Raw genomic sequence first — 8,322 nt, forward strand, 5'->3', positions numbered from 1 at the left:
AGACGCACAGACATAGAGAACAAACTTGTGGTTGCCAAGGAGGTGGAGGGTAGAGAGGGATGGATTGAGAGTTGGGATTAGCAGGTGCAAACTATTATGTATAGGATGGATAATCAACAAAATCTTATTCTATAGTATAAAAACCTTATTCAGTATCCCCAGATAAACCATAATGGAAAAGAATATAAAAGTAACTTGTATGTATGTATAACTGAATCACTATGCTATACATCAGGAATTGACATGACATTATAAATCAACTATACTTCCATTGAAAAATAAAATCACTGTTTGAGTTATAGGTAGATAATTTGTATGTCATAGTACTTACAAAATTCTGCCCATTAGTGTTGAAGCCAAAGTATGACTATGATGTTGGAAAGACCTGGAAAAATGAGCATGGTTGAATCACCAACTCCAGAGTACCAGCTATGTCCACATGTGGCTAATAAGGATAGACATTTGCTCACATGTGGAGACTAGCCTTATAGGAGTATGTCCACCACTGAAGGCATCACATGAGTCAACCAGGCCCGGGCTGTTACTTCCATCATGGATGTAAATATTGCAGGATAGGACTGAAAACTGGCTACAGTGTCAGGACCTGCATCATTGCTCAGAAGCCCCTACCAGTGACCAGGTTCTCTATTTTAACTTAGATGGCTGTGGTAGGCAGAATGGTGCCCAAAGTTCCCACCTCAACATTTATAAATGAGGAAACATCAGCCTTTCCCCAGACCTAACCAAGATCGAGGATCTATGGTCCAAACCTTTTTCTTGCAAATACATGAGTTTGGTCAACATTAGTCTTCATGGTTAAGGCATGGATCAGTTGGGAATGGAGTCCAACTGATGAGGCTGAAGCTTTATGACATGTCAGACCCTGTGGCCTGACCACTGCTTCAAAACCTCAGTGTTTTCCTTCCATTTAGTGTTTTTTGGGGAGTTTATATTTCAATAAAGTTAATTATATGCTATACAGTCCTGTCTGAAATGAACCATTCAGGGTTAAAAATAAATGGATTTTACTACTGAATTTATAAAACATTTAGCTTTGTAAGAAAATTTTTTATCATTTTCATTAGTTATTACGTAGCTTTCAAGGATAATAAAGCTGTTTTGAGATTTCAAATGTGAGAAATGTATGGCAAGGGTATAAAAAGTACATCAGTCAAGGTGCAACTTAAATGTTAATATAAACATACTCTATAATCCAGATCTATTTAACATGAACATTAGCGCCCTTTTTGTTGTTAATTTCACCTGTACAGTACAGCCTGAATGTTGGACAGTGGTTCTCAACTGTGGGTGATACTGTTCTCCAGGTCACACTTGGCATCCAGTGTCACTGCCATGTAGGGGGAGGGGTGCCAGTGGTATTTGGGGGTAGAAGTGCAGTGATGCTGCAGTCCTACAGTACAATAGATGGCCCCCAACAAAGATTTCTCCAGCCAAAACATGGGCACTTCCAGTTTTTCTCCAGCCCAAGCATAGCATCTATCATAGAGTATGACCTATATGAGCCAAGCTGTGTTTTACAGATTTCTGGTCTGTCCTCAGGAATTCTGAATACAGATTTGCTAATCTACAAAGGCTGTTTCAATGACAACGTAATGAATGTGTACCAAAAGCAATGTTTCTAGAATGATTAAACCACAGAATTAACTTACAATGACAGAAATCAGGATATATACAATTTAATGCCTTTGAATATGTTCAACTATATTATCTTCTAATATAGAAAGTTAATTTGACCTGTGTTGACGTGGAAAAGGAAATATATTCCATTGTTCATTTTTCTGGATTATGAAAAAATTTAAAGATATGCCAAGTACCAGGAAAATAGTAAAAGGCACTACAAGTCTTCTAAAAATGTTTATAATATATCAAAAATGAAGAGTCTCACTTATCCAAATTTGTCATGACCATTTGTTTATTTAGGTAGGTTAAATTAAGTTTATTTGCTCTTTTTTTAATAATCATTTCTCAGATTTTTTTTTTCAAATAGCAGTGCACATATATGGGGAGTAGAATAAAAAATGAAGAATTCTCTTCCATACCAATTCTGGTTGTAAAATGTCAGTATTTCCAATGAGAGTACAATGGGGAAACACATTTTAAAAATTCATTTTAAGCTTACCAAGTAGAGAAATTCTTCAGTATTTTACAGTCATTCATCTCCACGTTTACATTCTTTGTATTTTCTTGTGGTCAATAAACTGATTCAAATGACTTAACTTATCCCACCATTGAAAGAGAAAAGTCTCTGCAATTATTTGAAGCCAAAATGACTTAACTTATCCCACCACTGAAAGAGAAAAGTCTCTGCAATTATTTGAAGCCACAGGGTTATCTTAATTTCACCAGTGGCTGCCTTTTTCAGAAGTTCCTTTAGTTCTTCCTTTGATACATAATGATAGCTTTAGTCTCAATGGGCTCTGGATTCAAGGTTACATTCTTCCCTCACCAATTTCATGTTCTCCCCAGATATCATCAGATTGATCCTTAAAGTGCATTTGTGTCAGGTAATTACTTTCTTCTGGAAGAACCTCTTCCACAGGAATTCCCAGTTCAGGCCTCTGTGCTGCTCTTCTAACTTCAGTTGTGTCATTTTTTTCATGCTCTTTTGGGATACTTAATGGATGACTAAAACAAGTATCAGTGAAACAGTATGGAAAAATAATTTTAGAATCTGACCACTATTGTAGTTAGCACAAGTTGATTTTCAATGTTGAGTAATAGGAAGACACTTAAAACCCTGATGCAGTTATCCTTTCTCAATGTTCTCCTTCAGGTGACAGTTCTTGATCTCCATCCTGATCCTGCAATCTTTCTTGTCCATGAGGATGCACATCTCCATCAGCAGCTGCACCTGCTTTGCATCCAGGTGGTCTGTGTTTATCTCAGGCATTGTGGGCAAACTTGCACACGGTCCTGGAGACCTGGATCCAGAAACTGCAGGAGAAGGCTGCTGCCATGTTTCCCCCATGGTCAGAGCGCCCTGCCCCTTCTGGCCCACAGGACAGCCCCCTCAATGCAAAGCTCAGGCCCTAGGGTTTCTTCCTCAAACAGGTAAGGTGAAGAACTCCCTGACCAACAGGCAGTGGGCCCGCCCCCTCAGCGTGCCAAGCGCCCAATGCTAAGCCCAGGACACACATCTGCCCCCAGACCTTGGCCTCTGAACCTCAGCCACCGGCTGTCCCATAATTGTCACGACTACTATCTCTTTCTACCTAAAACTGTAAAGATATAAAAAAGTAAAGAATACAAATATAAAAAAATAATGTGTAAAATATAAAGAATAGTATGAAATATCATGTTAAGTTTTTTAACTAATAGTTAACACTTTTTTTTTAAGTGCTGCACAAGCAGCATATAGAAGTTCCCAGTTTAGGGGTCCAATTGGCGTGGCAGCTGCCAACCTACACCGCAGCCACAGCAAAATGATCCAAGCTATGTCAGTAACCAACACCACAGCTCTGGCAATGCTGGATTCTTACTTAACCTGAGCAAGGCCAGGGTTCAAACCTGCATCTTTGTGTATACTAGCAAGATTCATAACCCGCTAAGACACAAGGGGAAGCCCTGGTAACTAACTGTTTTTTGTTTTTTTTTTAAGTGCAGCATATAAGACATTCTATTAGTCACTGCTAAACATAGAAAGATCTTCACCTATGGGAATTTGATAAAAGACTTGTACAATGAGGTAGAATGTGGGGACCTGTATCTAGAAAATTGTGTTAAAGAGTATCTTTTTCTAGATGGTAGAGTTTACTAAGCATAGGTCTAGAGGGTAAAAAAAGGCAAGGTGTATTCTAAGAATGACATACTAGTAATTCCTCTTGAAAGTTTTCAATTTCCAATCAGGCTTGAGTAGTAAATCATTCTTTACATAATTAAACTTGGCACTAATGAAAATTACAAAAGTTTTGTCCTCCATTAAACCATTTTTAGCATTTAATATCCATTATTTTTAGTATAATTGCTATATAAAAAATGAAATCAAAGAGAACATAATGGTGGGCTTGTCTGAACACAACATCACATTGCTCTATTTATCAGAGAGACACATATGCAAATTATAGAGTGTCTATCTTCTATTTTACAGATTAATTTTCCTGGTTCTTTTTCCTGAATCAAGTTTAAAGCTCATAAGACAGTCTGTTCTTCAAGTGCGGATGGGGGAACAGGTTTCCTGAGGCCTAACAGATGTGTAGGTTTTCTTTCCTCTGTGATGTAGTGACTCAGAGTGTAGATGCTGGAGTCAGATAACCCAACCGAGTAGCAGTTCTGCTACTGACTAGATAATCTCTTAAGTGTACCTATGAAATGGGAACCAATGATACTATTATTTATTTCATACAATATCTGTGAACATTAAATGAAATATTAGTCATAAAAGGTAACCTACTATATAATTTCATTTATATGAAATATCCAGAATGGAGAAATCCATGGAAATAGGTGGGATTGGTGATTACCAGGGAACAAGGAGAGAAAGGGATGGAGAAGACTTGTTTAATGGGTATGAAGTTTTATTTTCGGGTGATGAAAGTGTTTTGCAACCAGAGAGAGGTAGTGATTGAACAACATTGTGAATGAGTGGAATGTCACTGAAGCATTCACTTTAAAATAACTTATTTTACGTAACATGAACTTCACCTCCATAAAAAACCTAGTTCTAAGTAGAAAATACATATATATACATATACATATTTCATATCTATATATGAAGTTTGTAATGTCATTCCAGGTTGCTGTTGTCTTAAATACATGTGGAGACTCCTTTCTTCTTTCCTTCCGTCCTTCCTTCCTTCCCCCCTTTCTTCCTTTTCTTTCTTTCTGTCTCTCTGTTTCTTGTTCTTATTTAGTATTAGATTTCATGGGGGCACAACTATAAATTTTTAAATCCAGTATCACTAGAGTTTTGTGAATGATAGTTGAGAATCTGGATATAAATTTTATACTAAGCCAAAAGGAAGGCACACAAGTTAATTAATTCTCATCTCTCTCTCTCTGTTTGTGTTTGTGGGTCTGTATAATCACTCAAAAACTTTAAAGTGAATGATTACTAGAGTTTTGGTAGTATGATGTCATGCATTAATTTATATCAATTTCATAACAATGTGGTCAATAAAGCATGTATAAATGTTACCATTCTATAGGAATGGAAACATCAGCTGTTTTAGAACATTCAAACACTGTCTGAGTAGTGTCCATGTCATTGGAACACATTTCTTTACTTCCTGACAACTGCATGTGTTCTCTGTGTTGTGCCTTCCTTCATCCCAAGATATTTTAGAGAACGCATGTTTTCAAAATGTTATTCATAAAAGAAAGTATACTTTATCACAGTGAGAGCAGGTACAGTTGCTGAGAGGACCTGTAGTTCTGATTACTTTCAGTCTCAAGAGAACAGAAAAGATGTTCCTGATCCAACCTGTGGACATCTGAGATGCACATCTATGTAGGAACTACTGCTTTATCCTCAAAAGAAAAAAATCAAAGATAATAAAATCTCTACTCTCAATAAGTCTTTAAGAATTGTGGAAAACCTTGTCTTCTCTGAATATTCTGATTATTCTGTATTTTGCTTAATTGTGAGTGTTGAGGAAGTAGTGACAGAGGGGTCTTTAAAATTTTTAACATTTCCTGCTGTTTCCATACTAAGAGCATCTATTACCGTCTGTATGATTTGTCTTATTCCCAGACAAAACAATTTCCTAACCTGTGTTTATCTTTCAAATGCCTTTTTCTCCTTTTGTGGAAAGAAGACATTGTTAATAATACTATGTTCAGTACTTTCCTGTGTGTGTATGTTTGTGGCATTACATATTTGGTTTATATAGTCACTTAACACCCTGTGCATATGTATGGAAAATTGGAGCTATTTTATGGAAAGTGGAATATCTCAGAATTGCAATCTATTTGTCTATAATACAAGGAAAATCATTTCTTCCTTAATTAGCCTATAAGTGCGGTTTCTTATATGTGGAATCTTTACAAAAGGATACAAATGAACCTATTTGCAAAACAGAAACAGACTCACAGACTTTGAAAAACTTCTGGTTATCAAAGGGAGCAGGTTGAGGGGGAGATGGACTGGGTGTGTTTGGATTGGCATGTGCACACTCTTGTATATGGAATGATTGGCCAGTGGGGACCTGCTGTATGTCACAGAGAATTCAACTCAATATTCTGTGATAATGTGGGGAAAGAATCTAAAGAGAATGGATGTGGGTACCTGTATAATGAATCACTTCTTGCTACTGTTGCAGAAACCAGGGCAGGGGAAAGAGGCAAGCTGCACTTGGAGATGCAGAATAGCCAGGCTTTTTCAGCACAGGATGCTGGCTGAGAAAAGTGGCCTCTAGAGTCTGAGCCCCAGGTCTTTGTTCTGGGTAGCTTTTATACCATACAGACTTTACAGACTTCCAGGTCTTGTTTTTCCTGCCCAAGCAGTCTGGCCCTCCCCCTTTCCTGAGCAGACAGTGTTCCTAAGAAGCTGAGTAAACAGGGTTACAAAAGTGAAACTGACAAGGAATGCTGGGTAAGCAGCTCTGCTATCAAGGACATAAGGTACATAGTTGCTGCAAGATTAGAAGGGTGGTATGTGGACAGCAGAGGCAGCTGACAGGCACTTAGCTGCTTCTTCAGCCAGGAGGTTGTTTCTTTAGTTACAACTCTTACTTCATTCCCACAGAAATTATCACACCATTGTAAATCAACTATACTTCAATAAAAAGAATTTTTCTTTCTTTCTCTTTGTTTCTTTTCTTTTTTTTTTTTTTTTTGTCTTTTTAGGCCACACCTGCAGCATATGGAACTTCCCAGCCTAGGGCTCAAATCAGAACTGTAGCTGCCAGCCTACCCAATAGCCACAGCAATGCCAGATCTGAACTGCGTGTTTGACCTACACCACGGCTCACTGAAATGCTGCATCCTTAACCCACTGAGTGAAGCCAGGGATTGAAATCACATCCTCATGGATACTAGTCAGGTTCGTTACTGCTGAGCCACAACTGGAACTCCCCTCATGCATTTATCTTGTTTCTACTTTCTTCATGCCCACCCTTTAAACTGGATCCCAGAATGACTCACAAGAAGTTGAAGATCTCCAAGATGGATTGCAGATGGAGAAAGATGAAAGCTCTCTGAAGAACAGCCATACCTCAGGTTTAGTGGCACAGGGTGCTATGGGGCAGCAGGAAATATATTCATTGGCAGTGGCTGCCACTATTGGGAGGTGGTCATGGGTTCCTCCACATGGTAAGTATACCCCACTTTTCTTTTCTCTCTCCTGTTGTCAGTGTCTTGGGCAATTCAGTTCTATAGCACAAACATAATACCAGTAAGTCAGGGTTAAAAGGTATGTATGTGATGGAAACCACTTCTAGAAAAATTTGCCAGCTTTTAAAAGTAAAATCTTGGAAAATATACTGAGCTAGGACTTGAAAATTACAACGCTCTAATTGCTAACTTTTTTAAAGCCCTAGTGTTGTCAGTATCATGGATCTAAATGTAAACTATTTAAGGAAGAAACATGTATTCGGGAGTTCCCGTCGTGGCGCAGTGGTTAACGAATCTGACTAGGAACCATGAGGTTGTGGGTTCGATCCCTGCCCTTGCTCAGTGGGTTAACGATCCGGCGTTGCCGTGAGCTGTGGTGTAGGTTGCAGACGCGGCTCGGATCCCGCGTTGCTGTGGCTCTGGCATAGGCCGGTGGCTACAGCTCCGATTAGATCCCTAGCCTGGGAACCTCCGTATGCCGCGGGAGCGGCCCAAGAAATAGCAACAACAACAGCAAAAAAAAAGACAAAAGACAAAAGAAACATGTATTCTATTTCTTATATATATGGTGTCTAGCACAACTCAGATCATTAATAAATGTTTATTCTTTTCTTTTGTTCACTGTCTCACAGGTATGCAATTGGAATTGCCTACAAATCAGCTCCTAAGAATGAATGGATTGGCAAGAATGCCTCCTCGTGGGTCTTCTCCTGATTCAATAGTAACTTCATAGTGAAACATAACAGTAAGCAAATGCTGGTGGATGTACACCCACAGTTGAAACGTCTGGGTATCCTTTGGATTATCATTCTTTCTATATTATTCTATGGTCAATATTTAAATAAAAGTAGTTTGGTTGCATCTAAATACAAATGATTATATGGTGCTCACTGGCAATTATTCTGTTAAAATTGTAACTCTAATGTGATCACATTTCCAGGATTAAGCTATTCTATTTCTTTTTTCCCTCTAAATTGTTAACACAAATTATGTAAACTGGATTAAACACTTAGGAAAGTAAAAATATCCTTG

The 8,322-nt window shown here is 38.2% G+C and overlaps 1 protein-coding gene and 1 pseudogene across 1 annotated transcript in view; both read right to left on the reverse strand.

Moving 5' to 3' along the window:
* Positions 1–2,139: 2,139 nt before the first annotated feature.
* On the reverse strand, positions 2,140–2,989 carry LOC146399402 (isopentenyl-diphosphate Delta-isomerase 1 pseudogene; annotated as a pseudogene).
* Positions 2,990–6,748: 3,759 nt separating this feature from the next.
* Positions 6,749–8,322, reverse strand: part of LOC146399403 (uncharacterized) — a 38,773-nt gene continuing 37,199 nt past the window's right edge. The window contains exon 9 of the mRNA XM_084979677.1: positions 6,749–7,329. The gene's annotated coding sequence lies outside the window, so the exon portion shown is untranslated. The remainder of the gene's footprint in view (positions 7,330–8,322) is intronic.

This window comes from Sus scrofa, chromosome 10 (genome assembly GCF_054392235.1).
Source record: "Sus scrofa isolate SSC_HxYL_T2T_F1_AM1 chromosome 10, Sscrofa_HxYL_maternal_Yorkshire_Landrace_v2.0, whole genome shotgun sequence".
NCBI classification, from domain to species: Eukaryota; Metazoa; Chordata; class Mammalia; order Artiodactyla; family Suidae; genus Sus; species Sus scrofa.